We start from the raw sequence: 25610 nt of genomic DNA, 5'->3' as shown, positions 1-25610 counted from the left end.
TCAACCATCAGAAGTGAGAAACCCGAACTTGGCAGCCCAAGGGGTTTCATCTCAGGAAAGACATGCTGCTTCAGTGAGGGCGGACGGCTCCCACGTGGACAGCTGGACACAGGGACCCATCGCAGCCTGTGAGTGAGTCGGGATGATGGATCCCTTTGAGGACAAGCCCCAGAGCCTGGGCAGCCCCCTTGGTCTCCCGGGGGCTGTTGGAGGGCAGGTGACTCCCGGGTGGGGCAGGGCAGTGAGCCACGATACGCAGGACCACCAGAGCACCTGGCGGCTGGTTATTCCTCGTGCCTGGAGCCCGAGGTCTGAGGACTGGTGAGCAGCTGTGCCCAGATGGAGCGGGGCCTGAGCTCTCCTGGAATCCTCACTCTGCCCAGCTGTCCAGACAGGTGTCCACTGCCAGTGTCCACCTCGGACATCCCCGTGTGGACATGACACACGCCATTCACTCGTGGAACGTAAGAAAAGCCTGGTTTTGTGAGGGTCTGGCTGTTTCTGTCTCCCCTTTGCATCTGGCGACCTTGCACTTGGATCTCCAGAGGGCGCCTCACTGTGTCCCTACCCCCTCCATCCCTGGACAGCAGGGGCAGGGCGGCACGGCCTCAGTGGATGCCATCCTGGAGTGTGTACCTTTGCCAAGAGAAGACGCTCAGTACTGGCTCGTGTTCAGTGTTCTAAACAGGAAACGCCGTGCTCTTCCTTGTGCGGGCTCTGCAGTGAACATGATTCTGCTGACGGTTTTTGTGCCCACAGCAGAGTTGGGACGGGGAAGCTCAGGGCCTCACTCAGGACCTTTCCCAGGTCCTGTCTCAACCTCTGTTCCTTGTCCCCAAGATAGAATGATGGCATGTCAATCTTTAATTCTGCAGGGATGCTTTTCTTCCTTCTTGTAACCTGGCAGGATGACCTCTGTGCCTTGCTTTCGGATGAGAAGGTGAGAACAGCAGGGGTCCATCTGTCTGTGTTGTCTCAGTAACGAGGGAAGCAGGAAGATGTCCTCGCCTTCCCACGGCCTGGTACCAGGCACTCGTGTTGCTGATCGCTCAAGAAGCGGGGTTAATTCTCACCTGCTAATATCTCTACTGGCACCCCTCGCTCCATCTGTCACTTCCGTGGAAATGGAGCAAAGCCACTCATCCCACTCAAGGTCCCTCCATCCAAACCTGAATCCCGCTCCCAAAGCCCTTTGCAGACCCTGTCCCCACATTTACGCCTTCTCCTCCTGTATCACTAAATACTCTCTTTTCATTTCATCCTCCCCAGCCTATAAAGAAGTATTTCCCCCAAATTTGGAAGGACAAACACAGAAAGTAAACAAAAAGCTAGGAAAAAAAAAAAAAAGCAACTCTCTCCACCATCCGCTCCTCATCGCTTCCTGCAGGCTTTTCTCACTGTCATCAGGGTGAAATCCCACCTCCACAGCCAGGAGTGGGCCTGCTCAGATTCGCATCTGGCCCAGCTCTAACACCAGAGAGCGGCCCCTCCTGCCCCCCTGGTGTCCCATGAACAGCCTGTGTCCAGAGCTCTCTGCTCTTGCGGGGAGGCGCCCACGGGCACTCACACTGTGGAGTCTCCCTGTGATTCAGGAAGGGAGTGTCTGGAACCCCACGGGCAGTTGACTAGCTCGTTATGTACCATACATCAAGGAGCACAAGTACCAAAGTAATTGATGGAATGATCTCTGACACAGTTTGATTTGAAACCCTAGGGAACTGTACAAAAACCTTAGCAACAATGTTTTGTGGGTACAATAATTATACTCTGATTTTAGCACCTCATAATTTAATCACAGAATGATTTTTTTTAAGCTGACTAGTAGAGGTAAATGATTAAGGCTATTGTCACCATCTTGTTGAGTTTCTAGCTGTTGCCTAAACCTAAAATATGGCCTTTTAAACATTCTTCCTTAAGAATCCAGAATCAGTGTTACTTAACCAGATCATTAGCAAAAAGCTATTAGAGGTTAACGACCTTCGCTTAGCAAACCAACTTGCTCACAGATAATAATCATAAATGTTAGACTAAAAATATTTTTCAAGAATATAACTTTTGGCAGGCACTGAGGAAGACTGGAAACTAGGGAAACTGGGGGGAATTTCTGTTGAGCACTGAACTGCAGTGGGTGAGGTTTGCCAGTTTGCAGGGTTTTGACTGGGGTGGGAGAAGACCACTCACGCCAGTGAGACTTGACCGCAAACAGAATGCTCAGGGCAGCCATAAAATCAGTGAGGAAAGCGGGGCAGGGAGGGAGCCTCCCAAACTGTGTGTAAGACCTGACAAATCCCTGGCTTCCATTATACTAAACCTGCGTGTGGAGGGACAGGGGCTGGTAGAAAAGAAGGATTGAAAATTGAAATAACTGAGTTTTCCACCACAGAGGAAACAGAGAAGATGGTTTGATTCCAAGTAAGTTAATTGCCTTCTAAGACAAAAATCACTCTTCAGATAACGTAAGAACAGCCAGGGTCTCCACAACATATCACTCATAACACCCACTATCTAATTGTAATAATAATAATGATAAAAAGTAAAATGTAATCCAAACTAAGAGTGAAAAGAAGTTGAATAGAATTGGCATTGAGATGACCCAGATGTGGCGACACTGAGCAGCTCTTCTTAACATGTGCAAGGACTTGAAGAAGAATAAACACACAGTGTAGAAACAGAGATGCTCAGCGTATATGTAGACAGAGGAAGAACCGAGTGGAACGTTGACAGCTCAAGAAGTACAAAAATTAAATGAAAAAATTTACTAGGAAGGCATAACAGAAGGTTTGAGAAGAAGAAAAAAAAGCAGACTTGAAGATAGATCAACAGAAATGATCTAATCTGAAGAATAAAATGAAAGAAAAGATATTAAAAATATAAAACAGAATCTCAAAGTCATGCATGGAAATATCAAGTCTACTAGCATATATATATATATATATATATATATATATATATATATATATAAAAAATTGAAGTTCTAAAAGGAGACGAAAGAGAGGGCAGAAAAAAATACTTGAAGAAGTTGGCAAAAATGTCCCCAAAGTTGATGCAGAACATTGATTTATAGATCCATGAAGATCAAGAAATGCTAAGCACCCAATAAAGATGTTAAAAAAATAATAATAAAAAATTTAAAAAAAGAAATGCTAAGCAGCGTAAATAAATAAATAAACAAATAATAACTATACCCAGACACATCATGATCAAATTGCTTCAACCCAAATACAAAGAGAAAATCTTAAAAGCATCTGAAGAAATACATTGGCTATAAGAGAAAGAAATTATACAAATGTAGGTGGACTTTCCATCAGAAACAATAAAGCTTAGAAGGCAATGGAATACTGAAAGGAACAAAAAGTCAAACCAGAATTCCATATCCAGTGAAATGACCCTTCAAACACAGAGATGAAATAAAGACACTTTAGGTATTGTCAGTGGCAGATACTAAAGGAAAACTTCACGAGGAAGGAAAATGAGAGCAGAGTGTCACAAGGAGCAGCAGGTGTGGTGATCATGTGCATAAAATGACTCATGAATGCAAACAAAAAATGAACTCATTGTCGTACTTTAACGGATGTGGAAGAGCAGAGAGGAAAGTGAGCAGGTAAATGGGGCTGTGCTGCGGCAAGCTTCTTGTAGTTTACACAAAGCAATGCATTTTAGTTATTGTGATAAATTAATGACGTATCATAATCTGAAGAGCAACCACTGAACAACACTGAACAATAGCACTCTACCTCCCAAGTCAACAGAGGAATCTAAGTGGAATCCTTAAATATATTTAATTAACTCAACAGCAGGCAGGGAAAGAGAAGTAGAGGAACGAAAATAGATGCGATGACTAGGAAACAAGGAGCAAGTTGCAAGCCTAATCTAACATCAGTCATTACATCAAATGTAAATAACCTAAACACTCCACCTAAAAGGCAGAGATTGCCAGACTGATTTAAAAAAGTAAGACCTAATCAGATGCTCTCAGCAAAAACAAATGCATTTTAAAAACAAAGACAACACTAGGATAAAATCAAATGAAGGAAAAACATATACTATGCATTCCTTTCTGTGACTGAATAATGTTCCATTGTATGACTAGACCACATCTTGTTTATCCATCACCTGTTGTTGGACACCTGGTTGTTTTCACCTTTTTGCTATTGTGAATAAGGCTGTTGTGAACATGTGTGTACAAGTATCTGTTCCAGTCCCTGTTTTCAGTTCTTTTGGGTAGATACATAGCATTCCACTTATATGAACTATCTAGAGTAGGCAAATTCATGCAGTCAGAAAGTAGATTAGAGGCTACCAGGGGCCAGGGGGAGGGGAGTTATTGCTTAATGGGTACAGAGTATCTGTTGGGGATGACGAAAAGTTTTGGAATTACTGGTGACGGCTGTACAACATTGTAAATATGATTAATATGGTAGAATTCTATAGTTAAAAATGGTTAAAATGTAAATTTTTATTTTATATATATTTTACCACAATAAAAAGGTGTATATATCTTTATATATATATGTGTGTTTATAAATTTTATATGTATTAATTATAAATTATATATATGTATATGCAAACAGTGATTATAAGAAAACAGAGGAGGGCTTCCCTGGTGGCGCAGTGGTTGAGAGTCCGCCTGCCGATGCAGGGGACACGGGTTCGTGCCCCGGTCCGGGAGGATCCCACATGCTGCGGAGCAGCTGGGCCCGTGAGCCGTGGCCGCTGAGCCTGCGCATCCGGAGCCTGTGCTCTGCAACGGGAGAGGCCACGACAGTGAGAGGCCCGTGTACCACAAAGGGGAAAAAAAAAAAGAAAACAGGGGAGGCTATATTGTTAATATCATGCAAAATAGAACAAGAAATACAACTAAAAGTCGAATAACATTTCATGATGAAAAGAGCCATACATTTGCTAAGACATAACAATCATAAACCTGTGTGCCTAATAACAGAGCTTCAAAACATACGAAGCAGAAAGTGAGAGAGGGAGGGAAAGAGAGAACTAGACAAATCACAACATGCTGTCACCTAAAAGAAATGTGAGAGCAGTTTTAGGGGCTGAAACACACAGGAGAACATCTACTACAGTGAGACACAGGTTCTCCATCAACATCTATTCTGTTTCTTCTCTTACTGCTCATTGGAAGCATATTTTCATCGAACACTTTAAATCTCTCGGGAGCTTCTGAATGTGTTGCCTCCTGGGTCTCACGGGCCCCTGGCCACGGGGTCCAGATGCAGGGCTGGTGCAGCTCTGTCGACAGGGAGCAGAGGCAGAAAGGTCCGTGGCTTACACAGTCGAGTTTGCTCGGCTGTGGAAAAGTCACAGCTAGAAACTGCGCCAGCCTCCCAGCGCCTCAGACTCTACACTCAACCTTTAATATTCTAGGCTTATTCTCTTTCCTAGAGGCTTAGTTCTGAGCCTTGCAACCTGAACGGCATAATCTGATTTTTCAATATAATAACATGTTCTACATGGCGATATGAGGTGAAACAGGAATGTGAATTTGTGATTAGAATAGGGAAATTGTCTCATTTCTGGTGTTTTGTTCTCATTTTTAAAATTTAACAAATGGAGCATTGAATTTATTAATACTGAAGCGCTAGGAGTATAAATTATTGACTTGACTCCTTTATTTATTCAGTCATTCCTCGGAACACCGCTGTTGGCATTGCGGAGCTGGGCAGGGTGCCGAGGAGTTTCAACTTTAGGGAGAGGGCTACTCCGCACGCAGCGCCCACACGCGGCCCCCTCCTGAGGGCCAGCCCTCCCAGGGCTCTCAGAGGAGCCCTGCCTCCCCATGGCCCCGCTGCAACCCGCACCTCACGCTGCTGGCCGTGGGGCTCGTTCCAGCCTCAGCAGGATTAAAAAGCTCCCGTCTCTAAACAGGCCCATGGTCTCTCTCCAGTTCTGCTTTCTGCCTTCTCCCCCTGTAGGCTGAGGACCCCCAAGCTGTCTTCTTCCGTATGCCCCCAGCCATCCTTAGAAACCAGAGTGCGTGGGTACCAGAGTGGATTGAACAGTGCACCCTCAAAACATGTGTCTTCATTGTAACCCCCCAACATGTGAGCGTGACCTGATTTGGAATTAGTGTCCATGCAGGTGTAGTCAAGGGAAGGCTCTTGGATTCAGGCTGGACCCAAATCGAAGACAGTGTCCTTGCAAGAGAAAAGAGAGGGGGACCTGAAATGGGGAGTCATGGGAGGGAAAGGCCATGTGGAGATGGAGGTAATGATTGGAGGATGTGTCTACAACCCAGGGGGTACCAGGGAGGGAGGGGCCGCTGGAAGGGAGGGGAGGGGTGTGAGAGATCCCCCTCGGAGCCCCAGAAGAACCATCCCTGCCGACACCTTGTTTTCTGTTCTGGCCTCCAGAGCATCGAGAGGATGGATTGCGGGTGTTTTAAGCAGTGTGTTGTGTTGTGTTTTGTCACGGAGCCCCAGGAGAGTAACACAGGGGCACCACTGTCCTGCAAACAGAGGCTCCGACGCTGGTCCCCTCCCAGGCAGCTCCTTGGACGTCACCCCCCAGGCCCCCACCATGGGCAGCACTGGCTCTGTCTCCTCGGCTCACCCCCACCCCCAATACTCTGCTTCCTGGTAAACACCCACTGCCGCAATCACACCGGAAACAAGGGTCAGGCCCGCCCGATGTGTCCCCCTGACCTTGCCCCCAGGGCTGGGGTTCAGCCTGGCTGCCCCGCTGGGCCTGGTGTGGCCTGGGACAAGCTGGTCTCGAGACGAGGCTTCTGCAAACGCCTTTGCCAGAGATCATCCCAGGGTGAGTCCAGGGCACAGGGTGCTTTCTGCAACTTGGTGATGGCTGGCCTGGGCATCCTGGCCCTGGGTTCCAGTCCTTCTTCTGAGACCGTTCAGGACCTTCATTTCCTAGAGTTCAGATGAAGAGGTGGGGCTCCCCCAACTCTGAAATATATGCTTCTCCTCCAGCCCTTCCTCGATGACCCAGGTAGCTCCCTCGGAATAATGTTGTGGAAAGCGCTTCTAGAATCAATCAAACGACCAGAAAGTGGTGGTACAGCATAAGCTGTCTTTCCGGTACCGTGCACCTACTCAAGAAAAAAAAGGCTGTGCCTCGGAGCGGGGGGGAAGAGAGCAACTGCGGGGAGGGCGATGCGTGTGCTGTGTGGCCCTGAGAATAAGAAGAGTCCATCCGGGACACGAGCAGCAGGTGGGCACCGGCTCCCCCCGTGGGTCCACCTCCATCATCGCACTGACTGAGGCTTCGTTCCTAAGACTCGGCCCAGGTCCGGGAGGGGCTCCGAGACCAGAGACACAGCCCACCCCCAGGCCCTTCTCCTCCAGGGGAGGAGATTCGTGCCCCATATTGTCTAACTAAGGGGTTCAGGGTTGGTAGAGTGTGCCAGGTGGGGGGCTTGGGGGGCACAGTTGTATGCAGGGCATTTCAGGGGCTCCCAAGAAGAGAGGATGCCTATGTTGGGGGCTGTGACCTGCTGTGCCCCCAGTTCCATTTCCAGCAGAGATAGGGGATGTCAGGGTGGTGGCTATACTTCTAGAATGAAGTCAGATGCACTGTTTCAGTTTCTAGGTGCAGGAGGCCTCCACCTTGAGGAAGCAAGAGCGAGAGCCTCTGACGTGTCTGCAGGTGTCTTTATTTCCACCCCCAGCGTCACCAGCTTTCTGGAGGTGCTTTTAATGGGTTCCATATTTATCTGCAGAGCAAATATCTACACCTCAGTTCCTTGCAGACCCAAGGGAGAATCAGAACTTCTGCCCTTGATGACATGACCTGGAGCTTGCTTTGACTAATGAGGTGTGAGGAGAAGTGACACATGTCACCTCTGGGCGGAAAGGTGAAGAGCCCGGGGCCAATTTGTTGTGTCCCCTCTTCCCTCCTGAACAATCCAGAAACAGGAAATTATCTCCTCCTGCAGCCTGAGTCCCTAAGCAAAGACGACAGAGCAGAAGCCCCGTCTGGCCGTCACATCACAGACAGGTGGTGAGAGGGAGAGGCAGGTGCTCTTTCCTGCACTGAGATCTTTGGGTGGCCGGCGGTGGCCGCGTCACCCACCTGCGTGACCGATACAGCAGCAAACGCCCATCTTGGAAGCGCTGCCCCAGGGCTGCAGAGCCAGTACATGCTGCCAGGACTGGTCAGGCTGCTGTGGAATATGTCAGATTCATTTCTGATGAGCTGGGAACAGTTTTTAAGTTTAAGTGACAGCCTTGATTAATTTCCATTTAGAAGGAATAAAATGCAATTTCCAATACTTACTGGAATTGGAACAAGAAACACCTTCTGGAATTTTCTAAAGCACACACAGCTCCCTTCTGAGCCTTGTGCAGATGTGTTGCTGACTCAGTCATAGTTAACAGGAAAGAACACCTCTGACCATGGAGAATAACTCGGTGAGCAGTTGAACTCGAATGTCCCCTTTTTACAAGGCCTTTAAATCCAGGAATAGAGTGGACAAAATTATAAGGCTGTTGACTTGGATCATTTGAACAAATATGTCTTTAAGGCAATCGGCTGGACTGTTGCAGGATCACATCACAGAGACGGGCAATCCCAGGTGGGGCCCGGGAAGGTGTTTTATTTGACTTTTTTTGACCAATTAAAATACTAAATACAAGAGAGCTCAGGCTTACTGTTTAAGCACAAAATGCATCAGTGCTTCTCCTCCCCAAATGCCACCATCTATTTCATTAAAAAGACAATAGACAATTTAGGATCAAAGGAAGGGGTTACGTGCATTACCTCTTGTCACCTCCATCTGTCTGCTGACGGCTGAGGGGAAAACCTGTGATTGTTTTCCTCAGGTTACCTTCTCTAGACCCTCCTGTGTGTGTCCTGGACACACCTGGACACACGGCCCATTTAGCTCATCAATAAAGGTTAGGAAGCGGGCCCCCGTTAGTTTAAGGTCAAGATTGAACTGTGCCTTGGGCCCCCTCCAGCTTTCCTACTGGCGGAATTGCGTGTGTGTGTGGGTGTGTGTGTGTTTCTGTGTGATATTCCCCATGTTGTTTGGTCTCTCTATGCATCTGAATAAATTAATGTTTATTTTATATATATGTATGTGTATATATATGTATACACAGCTATACACATACATATGTAACTATATATGTATATAGCTGTACAACCAAACCTCAGAGGTATTGTGGGTTTGGTTCCAATAAAGCTAATATCGCAATAAAGCAAATCACATGAATTTTTTGGTTTCTTATTGCATGTAAAGTTGTGTTTACACAATACTGTGGCCTATTAAGTGTGCAACAGTATTATGTCTAAAACATGTACACACCTTAATTAAATATACTTTATTGCTAAAAAGTGCCAACCATCACATGAGCCTTCAGCACCTGAGTCATAGTAGTAACCTCAGAGATCACTGACCACAGCTCTCCACAGCGCATATGATAATAATGAAAAAGTTTGAAATATTGTGAGAATTACCAAAACATGACCCAGACATGAAGTGAACAAACGCTGTTGGAAAAATGGTGCTGTACTCCTGCTGAAAGCAGGGTTGTTACAAACCTGCCATTTGTAAAAAGCGCGGTTCTCTTAAGTGCAATGAGGCAAAGTGCGATAAAATTAGGGGGGCTTGCATACGTGTGTTTGCACACACTAACACACATATAGACACTGTATGTGTCTGTAGTGGTGCACGTATATATACAAAACATACAATTATACAATTTTTCATCCAAATATACATGAAGAAAACTATTTTGCTGAAATGTCCTTGAACCAGTTCCAACTTGCTCACCTGGCTCCATCACACATGGGCGCTGTTCCCAACCCCCCTCCCAGTGTGCGGTCCTTCCCAGTAAAGGCATATTGGGCAACAGGTGCGTGGACAAGAGAAGCATTTAGCAAATCTGTAATTTTAGTGTTTATGGCTCTGCTGAGGTCTCGCCATTAGGTACGTGACAATCCTGGGATATAGCCTCTTCTCTGTTGAGCTCAAGAGAATCATCCTTTTATCCAGAAAATTACTTCTCCATTATATGTTGAGCGGATTGTTCTGTTCTTATTGTTTCATAGATGGGACGTTTGTGACAGTCATAAGCTTGTTTACAAATGTTTTAATTTAAAGCTGAGAGAGGCTGGGAAGCAGGTCTGTGGATAAACAACTTGCCATTTTAAACGGTATTCCCCAAATATTTGACGGGCCAGGAGTCCTTTTGGTGAATTCTGTCCTGGGAGGAGTGGGGAGAGGGAAGGAGGGAGGGAGAGAGGAAATACAAGGAAGACTCTGAGATTCAGGGGGCCCAGGTGGTCTGTCTTCAGAAGGCCTGCGGCAGCCCTGCTCCGAGCTCTCTGAGTCCTGCCCCAGCTCACCGCAGGGACCAGCTCCGCCCCTGGAGGTCACGCGATTATAATCATGAGCTTCAGCAACATGGCCTCTTGTGTTCTCATCCGAATCTCCAACTTCATGCAAAAGCCTGTCTGAATCAACACGTGAGCCGGGGGAGGTTGTTTACAGCTTCTCTGCCTGGTAAACAGCTTGCTCTGGGTTGGGCCGGTCCAGAGCCCAGCCTGGGAGGTGGGTGGGTCTCCAGATGGAGGAGATTTCCGGAGCGTCAAGACGCATGAGGGCCTCCAAGTGCACAGTCTGGATCAAGTCATTGAGTTCACTGCTCTTGGCACGGCCAGGACTGTGGACAAGACGATCCAAATGCTTGCCTTGGAATCAATCCATCCTTCTCCTGGGTGGAGCCCTGCCCAGCTGACACCTTCATCAGCCAGCTCGTTAATCCTCATCCATTCAGCATTCAGTCAATTGTCCATCCTCTGCATGAATACAGGGGTTAGTAGATAATTTAAATACCACTTCTTTGTCCTCAGACGCAGCTCATGGTTCCACAGAACTGGGCTCCCAGGTAGACTGAATTTCAGCCCTACTCTCCGGCCTAAAAGGGAGCGGGGAAGACCAGGAAGTTGCAGAGTGCCAGGCTCAGACGGCTAAGGGGTAGCTGAGAAGTGGCAGCGCAAACAAGTCTGTGCAGTGAGCTTTCCAAGAATCCATCAGCGGGCTTGTCCTGCCCTTGCCAGTTACTCAGCAAGCTCCCAGGTCTCTGGACAGCCCTTCACTTATCCTGCGGGAGCACACTCGTCACACACACCATCAGGGAAGCATCCAGAAACCTCATTCTTTGCTGAGGCTTGGTGCATGTCCCTCTCTTCCCACGTTCGGCAACATTCTATACTCCTTTGGCTCCTGGAATGATCTTGGAGGCGGTCAGAGTTCAGCAGAGACAGCAAGTCATTGTGCTTTTTCCACGGCGGACCTTTGGGAGTGGACGTGAATGGACGGACAGTGGCCACGCAGAGGGACACGGAGTCAGGGCGACGGGGAGCATCTCTGCACCACACTGGCCTCACCGTCTCAGATCCTCTCATGCCAAGGGTGTACTGACTGCTTTTTTTCTGATTTCAAAAATAATTTCTGCATCTTATATAAACTTCAGTCGTTAGAGAAATACATGAAAAGACTATAGAAGATGAAAAGCCCTCCCCCAAAGCGTCAGTATGTCGGTGCACATGCTCCCTCATTCTCTCTGCAGGCACACACACACGTGCACACACACACGTGCACACACGTCTCCCGTCTCTTCTAGTACCCTGGTGTTTGCTTTGCACGTCATCATGAAAGACTGCATGTAATATGCTGCTCTGGGAGAGTCTCCAGCTGCCCGTGGGTGGGGTGACGGCCCTGCCGTCCACGTAGGCAAACGGCCCACGGGGTTTTGCGGGCCCGTGTCTGGTGTGTGTCCTGCTCTGAGAGGTCACAGACCACAGAAGCAGATGGACCTGGTTATTCAATGTCACTGTCGGAGTTCAAGGTAAGGGGGTCCCCTGGAGCCGGAAAGGGCAGCCCCTCCCTGGGCAGAAGAGTGAAAGGCCCGGCCAGTGTTGGGACCCGGGGCCCAGGGAGGTGGCCCGCACCCTCTCTGTGCCCCAGCAGGTAAGGAGCCCCAGGCAGTGTCTGGCCGGCCCTGCCCAGGCTCAGGAGCCCTGAGAGTCCTTGACACCCATAACACCTGGTTTTCTCCAGGAAGGGGCTTGAAGAACCCAGACGCTGGGCTCAGAAAGGAGCCAGAGGCCCTGGGGAGGCAGGGCTGTTCAAGTCTCAGAGAAGCATGTGGTCTCTGCCCCCGCAAGGAGCCTGTTTTGGAGACAAAACACCAACCTGACAAACCCTGGAGGGGGGCAAGCACCGCGGGTTGTCCTGGCTCCATGCCCCTGGGGTCTTGGAAGGTCAGCCTGCCCCGGACCAGCCCTAAGAAGCCATCCTGGGGTCACTCAGCTAGTCCCGGGGCCTCAGGACGGGGATGCGAGCGGCCGCGGGCCTGGCTCCCCCAAGAGCATCGAGAGTGGGGGAGCAGAGGAGAATCCTGGAGGGCAGGGGCCGTGGAGGGAGAGCCTGCGAGGCCGTGGAGGTGCGTCTGATGGGGTCCCAGCCAAGAGGCCCCGAGAGGGCAGAGAAACACGAGGAGACGCACATCAAAATGGACGTTTCTCTGCAGCTGCATCGCGGTGTGGCTGGGTTCTCGATTTCACAGCTCACAGATGAGTTTGGGGAAAGCGTGGTGCCTACACCTGGGCTCAAGGCGGGGGCGGGCAGGGTCTCTGCCACACGGAAGAGGGGAGGCGGAGTCTGTAATAGTTTGCACCGCGTGTGCTGGGCTCTGCCGTCAGACTGTGATGGAGATCGATGCTCCTTGTGGGTAACCTTAAGGGAGCCCAGAGGATCCCATTGTTTCCATAGCAACTGGAGGGCTTCAGAGTGGAAACAAGAAAGCCGGAAAGATGAACAAAAGCACATCGGAGCCGCAGCCACTCCCGCTCGGCTGGAATCTGCTCTGCCATGTATTAGGCACTCGGTCTCACAGTGGCTGCGGCTCCGGCTCCAGCCCCGGGAAGTGACCCAGGTGCCCAGGAATGTGCTGTTGACCCGTCCTCTGATTACATACCTGCATCTCAGACGAGCCCGGAGTGAGGCCCTGAGGACCCCTCGATTGTGCAGGTGTTTTTACAAGGAAGACTCATCAATGCTCCCACATTGAAGGTCCAGAGAGTGGGAGAACAGGGCAGGAAATGAGAAGGGGGATGAGGCATGTGTGGCGGGGCTCATTTCCAGGTGAAATGGAGTAGCTGGGGGCAAGGAAGACCGGAGAGACACAGTCCAGAGGGCGCGGGGCCGGCGCTCGGGGCCCCTTGGGCTTGGTGCTCACCCTACGAACTGCCCTTGCGTGTGGTACCTTCAACTCCCTCTGCTAATGTCCTTTGCAGGTGTTCTCATGCCAACCACCTGGCCCTCCTCAGCTGCTCTGGGCTTGGGAGCTCTCATTCATTTGCAAGAAGATGGAAATAGCTAAGTCACCAAGTGGCCTTCTTGACACTAAAGGGCACAAAGGAAGCAATGAGTCTATGCCAAAGAGCAGACCCTTAGGCACAGAAGATGGGGCGCTGATGAACAATGAGAAAGGCTCTCTTCAGGATCGGGGGGCAGTGCTGAATCCCTCCAGACTTTAACGCTTGGGTGGTCGGTACCCTGGGAAGGTTTCCTTGTCCTGGACTCAGAGGTTGGTCCGCCTTGTCCTTGTGGGAGGGGAGGTGTTCTACCTTCATGAGGGCTTGAGGGGACCCTGCGAATTCTAGGAAGAGATGGATCTGACCTTGCTGGAGAGGCGGGTGCTGGCATTGGCTCCCATGGTCCAGGGAGGAACTACCTGAGGGCTGACCCTCGGTCCAGGTGCAAAGGATCTCACTCGCCACCGTGTCCTCCTGGTGGCACAGAACCAGGCCGGGGCATCCCAGCACCTGAAATGGCCCGACTGGTCAGACATCTCCCCCCCGACGGGGGCAAACACGCTTGCTATAAACATAGAAAAGCCGGCCTGTGCACAGGAAGGCCAACCCGAAGAGACGTTCACTTTGCACCTATTCCTCACCATCTCGCACGAGCTCTTCTGCCTAATCGTTCGCCAGGGGAGGGAGACAAGAGAACTCACTTGGCAAAAATCATGCTGCAAGATTTTTTATGGAGCGCAGCTCTTCTGCTTCTCGTAATACCCAGGCCTGGAGACAGCTAAAAAGTGATGTTAAAGAGTGGCTGAAATAATAAATTTTTTCTTTATCTAGCTTGATTCCATACCACCGGGAATCATATTTTCTCCAGGTATCCTGTAAATGACGAAATACGACCACCCTTTTCCCCCTCACACAGTACATCTGTCACTGCTTGAAGGAGAAACAGCGTTAGAAACCCGGCTCCCCCGCCCCACCCTGCTGGCCCGCGGCACCAAAACGGCTGGAAGACCCTCTCCAAAGTGAGATCATTCATCCAAGAACGCTAACAGCCAGTCCATCATTTCACGAGAGAGACAAAATGGGACAGGTGATTGCTGTTTTCACTTTTGATCTAGACACCTTGGTGTGGTGTAGCCCGACATACAGGGGACAAAGCAGACCTGGATTTCTGGGAGCTCTAAAGGAAAACAGAAGTTTGGGCTGGTTCTGTGCTCAGCATAACTGCAAAGGGCCTGTATGGTGGGCATCCTGGTGGGTGTCTTGGTGGGAGGCTGGCAGGAGGATGCTCCACGGTGCTCCCTGAACCTGTCCAGTCCAGAGAAGGATGAGAGCTCCGAGGTGCCTGGAGAAATGCTGGGAAAATACTCCAACGTCCCACATGCTCCAGCAGTTTTATCCACTCTAGCTTCTCTAAGATTCTTCAGGACGTATTTATCGAACGCCAGGCCCAGCCTCTTGATGTGAAATCAAAAGCTTCAGAAGTAATGGGTGTGAAATGAGATGAGCACTGAATTCCTGTCCAGGAGTGGGCGGGGGACTGGCGTCCCCTAGTGGGGCCGAGGCATGGACATCCTCGCTGGGATGGGCGGCATCTCCCTCTGTAAGTTGTCCCCGGGGCAGGGAAGGAGTAATGGAGAGAGCACCTTGGGTCCCAGCACAGGGTCACTAGGGGGGCTCAACTCCGGTCCAGGGCCCCCTGGGGTGTCCCCGTGCACAGGCTGAGCACCCAGTCCATCTCCTTCATTCCACAGCCCCTGAAATTTGACGCTGGGCCTCTAAGAAGGCAGCACGAGAGCTGCCGTCTGCTTCCAAGTAATGCAAGCTTTATAGGCAGATGTCCTGAGTGCCTGCTGTTTGCCCTGTGCGGGATGCAGGGGTCCCACTGGACATAAATAAAACCGGAAGTGTCTGCCCTCCCTGTAGCGTGGCCTGGCAGCAGGATAGTGACCTGAGGGCAGTGGGAGAGATGCAGCCCTGAGAGCTCTGGGGAGGCTCAAGAGGGGCGTGGTCCGGGGTCGGGACAGGGGGCACGGCAAATGGACCTCGGCCAGGGCTGGGGGCAGGGAGGGCAAGTGACAGCACCTTCTTCTCGGCCACTCCAAGGAGCCTGGGCTGTCACACCCTCCTTGTTGGGAGCACACGGAAATCCATCCGCCGGAGCAGAAGCAGGGAAGCTGGGGCGCCACGTGCTGCAGGACACCAGGCGACTCTCTGGGGAACATGCACAGGTGTTCAGAGGCACAAAGCCTCAGGAGAGCCCGGAGAACCCAAATGCAGCTTCAGGGTCTTTACTCGTCTCAGCAAAAGTGACAGAAAATGTGCCCGTGGCTCTGGTAGGGTTTGAGCCGCCAGGTGTGCACACAGTGCTTCCTGCCCCACAGACACCTCCACCTGCCCGTCCTCCTGAAATGCCCCCCTCCTTGCCCCTTCTGTCTGGGGAACTCTGTATAACTTTCTGAGACCCAGTTAAACTGTCTTTTCATTCATTTTTGCTTGATTCTCCTCTGGCATTCATTGTCGTCCACAGCACAGGAAGAAAAGGTCAGTTAACTTGAAGACACAGGGATAGCACTGATCCAAAATAAAGCAGACAGAGGAAAAACTGCACCAAAGTGGAAAGAGCATCAGTAGCTGTGGGTCTAGCTTAATGTACATGTAATTGGATGCCCTGAAGGTTGGAGATGATGGGGCGGGGCAGAAATAGTATTTAAAGAAATGATGGTCAAAACTTTTGCAAATTCAAGTGCAAACTATAAACCCACGGATCCCAGAAGTGGAACAAACTCCAAGCACAATAAATATGAAGAGACCTTCACCAAACACAGAGTAATCAAACTGCTCGAGGTCAATCATACAGAGAAGATGCTAAAAACACAGAGAGAAAAAAGACGCAGTGCATACAAAAGACAACAATAATGGAAACTTTCTTGCTGGAAGCAACATGAGCTGGAAGACAGTGGGGTTAGCAGCTTTAAAGGACAGTGAAGGGATGGGGTGAGGGAAACCCGTCAACCTAGGATTCTGTACCCAGATGCCAAAGGTTCTTACAAAGACACAGCAAACATATTGGGTTTACTTATTTACCTATCTATCTGTCTATCATCTATCTATCTATCTACCTATCATCTATCACCTATCTATCTATCTATCTATCATCTATCTATCTGTCTACCTATCTACCTATCATCTATCATCTATCTATCTATCTATCTATCATCTATCTATCTATCTATCTATCTGTCTATCATCTATCTATCTATCATCTATCTATCTATCTACCTACCTATCTATCTATCTAATCTTCCATCTATCTATCTATCTATCTATCTATCATCTATCTATCTATCTATCTACCTACCTATCTATCTAATCTTCCGTCTATCTATCTATCATCTATCTATCTGTCTACCTATCTACCTATCATCTATCATCTATCTATCTATCATCTATCTATCTGTCTACCTACCTATCTATCTATCTATCATCTATCTATCTACCTATCATCTATCATCTATCTATCTATCTATCATCTATCTATCTACCTACCTATCTATCTAATCTTCCATCTATCTATCTATCATCTATCTACCTATGTATCTATCTATCTAATCTTCCGTCTATCTATCTATCATCTATCTATCTATCTACCTATGTATCTATCTATCTAATCTTCCGTCTATCTATCTATCTATCTATCTATCTATCTATCATCTATCTATCTATCTACCTACCTACCTATCTATCTAATCTTCCGTCTGTCTATCTATCTTACTGTTATGTTTTTAGAGCCACAGGAACCTACTAAAGTTCTTTAAAACAGGGGAGTGATATAGGATTTATGTTTTTCGTTCATGTCTGTCTGAATTATTTCAACTTTTGTATGTCTGAAAGTATGTTTATTTCATCTTCATTTTTGAAATATACTTTTTCTAGTTATTCTGCATAAAAAGGAGTCACACAGCCAAATAAATTAGCGGGAAATACTTGCTAGACACTTTTCTTCAATCCTCATATGCTTAACAGCTCTGTGAAATCCTACAGTGTAGGAAAGTTAGCATCTTAAAGTATACATTATTTATTATCTGCTACCCCTTTTAATTAAGAATTAAGATACTGTAGTGTAAACCGTGACTGTTTGTTTTGTAATGAAAGTGCCTGGCTTAAGCTTGGGTATTGGAAGAAGCACCCACTTCAAGGGTGGTCTAGAACAGACACCTTGCAGCCACAGGACTAGGTAAAGAGACAGGCTGCCTCCTCTGACCGAGGCTCTTTTGGTTAGAGACCTTGATGGATTTTGATAACTGACCATTTTAGCCACTTGCTTTTTCCCTTCCAGTGCTTTAAACTCCTGCTCTTGTGTTTTCAATTCACCACTAAAGAGTGAGCCCACATAACCCTGGGCCCCACCCTTGACCCCAATAAAAGCAGCACCCCGGGGTCTGCTCTCACTCTCTCTACCCATGACCTCTCTGTGTGGTCCCAGGTGTGCTGTGTAATTTGCAAGCCCTGCATGTAATAAACCTTTATTTTTCAGTTTCTGAATGGTTGTTGCTGAAGGGTACCTTGCAGTCATAATAAGAACCACAAGGGCTGGTACAGCCACAGGGCTGTTTACTGACAGGCTGAGACCCACACACAGGAGACACTTAATGAGGAAAACATTTCCTGGGCCCCAGGCTCATCTTATTTAGAAAACAGGCCACACTGTTGTACACTATTTGGATTCAGTTGCCTCGTGTAGCTAATTGAGGTCCACGTAGGGCAGGCGCTGTGTCTCCTTTACCCTCCCAGCTCTAGCTTGGGAATTGGAGCATAGTTCACACTTTAAGAATATTTTTGGATCCAGGAGAAATAGATCTGCACCTGTATTTGCAACACCATATTACTTGTTAGTAGCTATCCTTATAAAATCTTTAGACTCATTAAAAAATATATTTATTACCTAATATATTTTGTTCTCTATTGGGATGACCTTATGTTTGCTATTGATGTAACAATGTGATGCAGTAAAGGAGAATATTGACTAATTCCAGTTTTCTTAGGAGAAGCTCAATATTCTAAATATATAATGTCACGCAATCTTTCAAATTTTATGAAGTGCTTTGATGTGGCAGGCCTTTTCCATTATCTAGAAATATAGCAGCAAATGGGCAAAGTCCCTAATTAACTTACATTCTAGTCAGGAAGGAAGATAATAAACAATCAGATAGATAAAGCTTTAGGCGAGTGATGCATTATAGAAAACAAATGTAACAGGAGAGGGGGTGGAGAATGAGAGAGCGCTGGTGACTGCGAGAGTCAGATGTAAAATCGCTAACGAAATGAAAATCGCTAATGAAATGAAATCTTCAGTCCAAAGCCCGGCCAAGGTCTCTTCTGTTCCCCACTCTCACTTTGCCACCAAAGAGAACGTGGCCAGGTCCATGTAGCGTTACACAACAGTTCAACACAACATTCAGAAATGAAATAATCCTTATCTTATACAAATAGCCTCATAGTCTACAAAATAAATAAGTAAAACAGGGGAACAGACCTAATCCATTTTTTTACGCCAGCAGAGCCGAGATATCAAATTGGAGGAAGACAAAAGGAAAAAGAGAACGTGCAGTCCGGTCTCATTGGTGACAATAGAGCCAAAATTTCTAAAAAATATCAATATATTACAAATCTCATCCACCAATGTACATGGCCAAGAAGGTACATCCTGTCGAAGCAGAGTTTATCCAACATATCCAAAGATGTGGTACCACTGACGTTTTAAAAATGGAGTTCCAAAGATGTGGTACCACTAACTTTTAAAAAATGGAGTTCCTTACAGTGACACTAAATACGGGGAATGTTTTTCAATAGCTGTGAAAAAAGCATTTTTAGTAAAAATTTATATCATTAAAAAACTGAGGAAATTAGAAGAGGACACACCCTGGTTATGGTGGACAGAGAGGTGTCCTTGCCCTTCTCCTACAAGGAAAGAGCTTCTGTCCAGCTACATGGAGTAGAGTCAGCAGCGAGTCTTCGGCCATCTGCCCCTTCGGGTGTAGCCTCAACAGTAGAGGTGCCTCTCCCCAAGGATATGCTGCTCTGGGGTAAATCTTATCTGGGGATGAGCTGGGAGAGGAACTAAAGTTATGGCCATTTTGGCCCAACGTGGAACAGCTCTGGTCGGCAACTCTCACCCTAGAGTTTCCCCAGGAGGCTGGCCAAGCTTGACCTGGTCACAGTTAAACTTCATCTGCCCGGTCAACCTCCTCCCCCTTCACGGTTATGATCCAACATAAACATCCTTTGCCCCAAGTTCTCTCTCAGCATCTCCCTCCAGAGAGTCCACCCTGTGACACTGCATGATACATAGCGTTGACCACAATATTAAAATATGACATTTACAGATTAAAAGGATTCTTGTTTGTAGTCAGGAATAAGGTAAGAGTGATTGTCACATCCCTCAGTGTCATTCAACATTCTATTAGAGTTTCTAGAGAGGAAAGAGAAATAAGAAAATCAACTTGTAAGGCATGAAAAGGGTGGAATAGACTAGTCAACATAGCACATATACGAGATTTTGCAGGCAAAGTTTTCAGATGAATAGGAGAGTTCACCAAGTTTGCCAGATACAATAAAACAGAGATCAAATGTTCTCCTAGACACAGCAACATTCATTAGAAAGCATAGTTTTAAAGAAAATCCTACCATAAAACAACACAGAAAGTAAAGCAACTAATAATAAACTTAACAAAAACAAAACTTTATGTAGAAAAATTTAAAGCTTTTTTTTTGTTTGTTTGTTTGTTTGTTTTGCGGTACGCGGGCCTCTCACTGCTGTGGCCTCTCCCGTTGTGGAGCACAGGCTCCGGACGCGCAGGGTCAGCGACCATGGCTCACGGGCCCAGCTGCTCCGCGGCATCTGGGATCTTCCCGGACCGGGGCACGAACCCGTGTCCCCTGCATCGGCAGGCGGAGTCTCAACCACTGCGCCACCAGGGAAGCCCCATATATGAGAACTCTTACACCATTGTCGTACAAAGAAAACGGGAGAGAACTTACCTACCTTATCGGTAAGATAAAAAATATATTTTCATATGTTGGAAAACTATATGGTATTTTAATGAATGAGCTGCATGTGTCAAAATGGATAAACACAAAATAAAATGATGACTGGAGTTTGACTTTCAGAATTGCCAAATGACATGCAACGTTTCCTCTTCCTCATGAAACAACCATTTAACTGCTGAACATTATTTAAAAACAAAAACAACAACAATAAAAGCACCATCTCTGGAAGTTGTCCTAAGAGCAAGTGGCAAATGCAGAAGCATCTCTTCGATAAAATCTAGTAAGTCTCGCTAAGAACATTGAGAGTTTATGGCATTTGAGTGATACTAACGCCAACCTCCTCCCTCTTCAGTCCACAACCTGAGTTCAGTGTGGCTGAAATTCTACTTTGTGTGTGTTCAGCTGAGAAGACCAGAATGAAAGAAAGAACATTGTTACCTGACATTACAATAGTAAGAGAGATTACGAGATAAGACTATGAAAAATTGTATGCCAATGAATTAGATAAATCAGATGAAACATATTCCTAGAACAGACCTATAACAATAGTGATTGAATTAATAACTGAAACCTTTCCACAAGGAAAAGCCTTTGTCTACATGACCTCACTGATGAATTTTATGAAGCAATTAAAGAAGAATTATTATCAGTCCTTCATAAACGCTTCCAAAAAATAGGGGAAAAGAAATCCTTCCCCAAGTCATTCAATAAGGCCAGCATTACACTGATGCCAAAAACAAACATGTGCCAAGAAATAAAAAATACTTAATAGAGCTTTTGAATAATGATGCAAATGTCCTCAGAAAACCCAGAAAACCAAATTCATCAACACATAGAAAAGATTATGCACCACGAGTAAGCAGGAGCATCCCTGGAGTTCAAGACTGGTTTACAACTGAAAATCAATCACTATAATACACCATATCAAAAGAGTAAAGGACACAATTCACATGATCATCTCAATATAACATAAAAAGCTTTTGACAAAATCCAACTCCCTTTTACAATAAAAAACACTCACTAGAATAGGAATCAAAAGGAATTTCCTCATACTGATAAAAGGCATTTATAAAAACCCAAGCTAACATCATATTTCAAGATGAAAGACTGAACACTTTTCCCCTAAGGTCAGGAACAAGACAAGGAAGTCTGTTCTTGCCTATTATCCTTTTCTATTCTTTCTATTCTATTCTATTCTTCTATTCTATTCTACTGCAGGTTCTATCCAGGGCAATCATGCATGAAAATGAAATAAAAGTCATCAATATCAGAAATGAAGTAGTAAAACTAACTCTATTTGCAGATAGGATAATGTGTGTTAAAAATTCCAAGGAATCTATAAATAAAACCTATTAGAACTAAGAAACAAGTTCAGCAACATTGAAGGACACAAGATCAATAAACTAAACTCATTTGTATTTCTAGTCGCTAGCAATAAGCAATTAAAAATGAATTTAATAAAACAATTCCATTTATAACAGCATAAAAAGAATAAAGTACTAATAGAAATAAATTTAATAACATATGTGCAAGGTGTACCCTGAAAACTATAAAATATTGTTGAAATAAATTTTAAAAGATCAAAGTAAGTGGAGAGACAACCCATGTTTGTGGATCAGAAGACTTAAATATTGTTAAGATGTCAATACCCTCCAAATTAATCTATAAATTCAACAACATGTCTATCAAAATACTAGCTGGCATTTTTTTTATGCAGAAACTGAATAAGCAATAATGGATTTTGCTTTCTGCCATATCCCCGGTACCTAGAAGCATATCTGGTATATGGTAGGTACCCGATAAGTATATGTAAAATAATAAATCAACTTGAAAACGTAAAAAGAAATTAGATAATATTCTATCATATTCCCTCTCTGGATGACTTAAAGTGGCACAGAAGTAATTGATTCCTGGGGCCTTGGGCAGAATTCCTCAGTAAGAATGTCTGTGTCAAGAATTTAAGGTGTTATCATTCTTCAATACCATTCTGAATCCCTTGAATTGACTGAAGAAACTTGAAATAAATGTTTCTTAAACATTTGAACAATCAAGGGGCTAAAAACTGTATCTCATTCAGGATGAAAACTACTTATTCTTTTGGCTTCTTGTTCAAGACACCTTAGTGTGCAGTTTTGCGAGAACAAACCATACTTGTCTTATTTCCTTATTGAAAACCACTCCAGGTTGTTAAGACATCAACTTTGACCAATTTTATTTTATCTAGAAATAAATATATAAATGTAATATTGCCACTTTATCTTTGGATAAACATGTTATCGAGATTCTATCTGCCCAGCTGTTTGAGCCCCAGAAGCTTGACAGATACGGGTGGACGTGTGTGGACGGCGTTCTCTTGTTGGTGTGCTATGGGCCGTCCATAAGGCAGGATCCCCTCTCCTCACATTGGACGTGAACTCGTCACATTCTGTGCGTCAGCACTGTGTCCATCTGCTCCTGTGTCTCCGATATGGGAAGCACATCTCTCTCATGCACAAACCGCCAATGTGCCTCATGTCTCATTTTAGAAAAAGATAAAATACAGAAGGCAGGTCTTCCCAAAACACGTGCCCAGAGGCTAGGCGACTGGAGAATGGGTGCTTTGTCATGTAAAGAACAAATTTTATGGGTAAATTTTGTCTCTGTTTCATCCGTTTTGTGGACAACAGCATTTGGGAGAGAAGTATACAAGTGGACATCGTATGGTTTAATATCTTTGAGCAGCTGCATACGTATGGCTCCGTAAATTATTTTTATAGGGTGACTTTTTTATTCCACCCCTTTTTGTCATTTGCACTCGTCCCAGCTGCAGACTGAGTATCCACTGAGTATTGCCTCTAGGTGACCGTCTCCCTCCCCGAACTGTACTGCTTTAAGGAACTTGACTGGACCTTGATTTAATATGCCTCCTCTGCAAAGGGTCACCAGTCAAATGGGTTCTGAGCTTCCTCGGTGACAATGTGAAAATGCACAAGGGCACTTAAGGGGGCCCAGGGCCTGGACACTCCCAGAGATGGGTCCTTGCCAGCTCCGTCCTGGTGAGGAAGGCTCCAAGACACACCCTGAAGCCTCACACTGGAGCAGGGGGGCAGGCAGCCCAGCTAGCGCACCCCAGGGCAGTGCTGCTGTTGGGACTTGGTGAGATGCTTTCTCTGACCCCAGGCACAGTCAGGGGCCCACGGCCACTTGCTCAGCTGTGCTGCAGCCCCAGGCGCTCCAGGCATAGAGGAGAGGGCCATCCTGCTCTCCTCGAGCCCCCAGGGCAGTCCAGCCCGCCAGGATTCCCATTTAGCAGGTGCATAGAAGCTTTTACCCCCCATCTCCTCAGAAAGACCCAAGAGAAGGGTGCTTGTGTAATTTATCATTTGACAGGGGAGAGGGAGCTATCCAAAGTTATGCTGAGGAAACAAGTGTCAGCTGGGACTGTCCTGGGCCCCCAGACTGATGACTCCCACTGCCTGCGAGGGGCCTGGCCCGGCCTCCTCTGCCCTCAGAGGCACCAGCTGTGACCCACCCAAGTCTGTGCAGAAGGAGGCCCCACGGGGTGAGGGGACTTCAAAGCTAACCTGTTCCAATTGATTACCGCTCTGTCGCCAGCCACCTGGGAAAGAGCGGAGCATTTTACTACAGCTCACACTCCTGAGGTCAGGAACCAGGCGGGGCTCAGCCTTGCACGGGGCTCTTTGTTGCTGTGACAACCGAGGATCCGCGGTGGCACTCGCTCACCCACATGACGGGCGCTCCAGCAGTAAGCATGGCTGAACCAGCCCTGAGTGCCGAGGGCTCAAGGACTCAGGGCAGGAGACTTCAGGGGCCACCTCGGGGCTCCCAGAGAGAATGTTCCCAAGACTCAGGCAGACGCTGCAGGTCTCTTGAGGCCTGGTCCCGGAAAACAGCACCGCCTCCCTTCCTGCACATTCTGCTGGTCAAGGAAGTGGCAGCCCAGGACCAGACTCCAGGGAGCCCATGGCCTGAGCTGCTGGGAGAAGCAGGCTTGGAGGGGGACCAGCACATCCCACCTACTCACCACGTCGGCCCCGCTAATCAGACAGGAGTGCGTCTCCCCATCTCTCCTCTCCTTTGTGTGTCGCCACATCTCCCTCTTGCAAGGAGTTGGTAATAGTCATAGAAGCTGCATCTTGGAAGAAGTCACTCCGCTGAAGTTACCTTCTATGCTGCCCTGTGACTCTGAGTGTCCCAGTGCCTGGGTTCTATCTGTGACTCCATTTCACAGGTGAGAAAACTGAGGCCCAACAAGAGTAGACAACTTCCCAGGGTTTGTGTCCCAAGGTTGCAAAAGGCATATGATAGGGGGCTGTGTGCAGAGCAGACTGGGAGACCAAGGCTACTGTCCCAGGGTGCCATGCTGTGTCCCCATCTCTGGGAGCCTCTCTGTCCCTGCTCCAGGGTGGGGACGGGCTCTGTCTCTCAGGTTCATGGTCATCAGGCTGAGAAGGTCCTTGTTGTACTTAAACATACTGTGGATGTTCTGTTGTTAAAGTCATGTTCATTGAGAGCTAGTTTACACACAGTAAAATTCATCTTTTCAAATGTACAGTTCCATGAGTTTGGGCAGATGTATACAGCACCTCATATATATGTATGTATACTTAATGGTTTTCCTATAATAAAATTCACCAAGCGTAGGGGTATAATTCAACTATATCTTACCTAAATTTAGAACATTCCTAACCCTACGGGTCCCCTTGTCTGCAGGGTAATCTCCATCCCCGCTCCAGCCCTGAGCAAACACTTGTCTGCTTTCTGTGTCTATAAATTTGCCCTTTCTGGACATTTCTTATAAATAGAATCACACGGTGCCCTGGGCTTTTGCATCCAGGTTCTTTCACTCAGCTCCTGAGGTTCCTCCACGAGCCAGAACTTTCTGGGCAGGTTCCATGGTGTGAATGTACCACAATTTGATTATCCATCACCCAGGTGGTGGACGTTGGAGTGCTTCTGCTTCTGGGCTGTTTACATGGACATGTGTTTTTAGTTTTCTTGGGTAGATTCTAAGGAGCGGAATGGCTGGGTTGTGTGGTAAAAGCTTGTGTTGAACTGTATGATTTCTTTTGGTTAAGAACACCTTTGGTGCTTCCATAATCTACTGGGTCAGGTGGAAGCAGGAAGTGTCCTCAATCTCTGATGACTTGTCCCTGTGGAAAGTGCATTTAGCAGCTCTGGAGACCATTCCTGGCCCTGCCCATGCCCACTGAGACCAGTCATTACGGACGTTCTAGACAAGACCTGCTCGGCCCTGAGGTTGGCGG

The sequence above is a fragment of the Orcinus orca genome, chromosome 14 (assembly GCF_937001465.1).
Source record: "Orcinus orca chromosome 14, mOrcOrc1.1, whole genome shotgun sequence".
In the NCBI taxonomy this organism is placed as follows: Eukaryota; Metazoa; Chordata; class Mammalia; order Artiodactyla; family Delphinidae; genus Orcinus; species Orcinus orca.
This window is presented reverse-complemented; position numbering follows the sequence as displayed.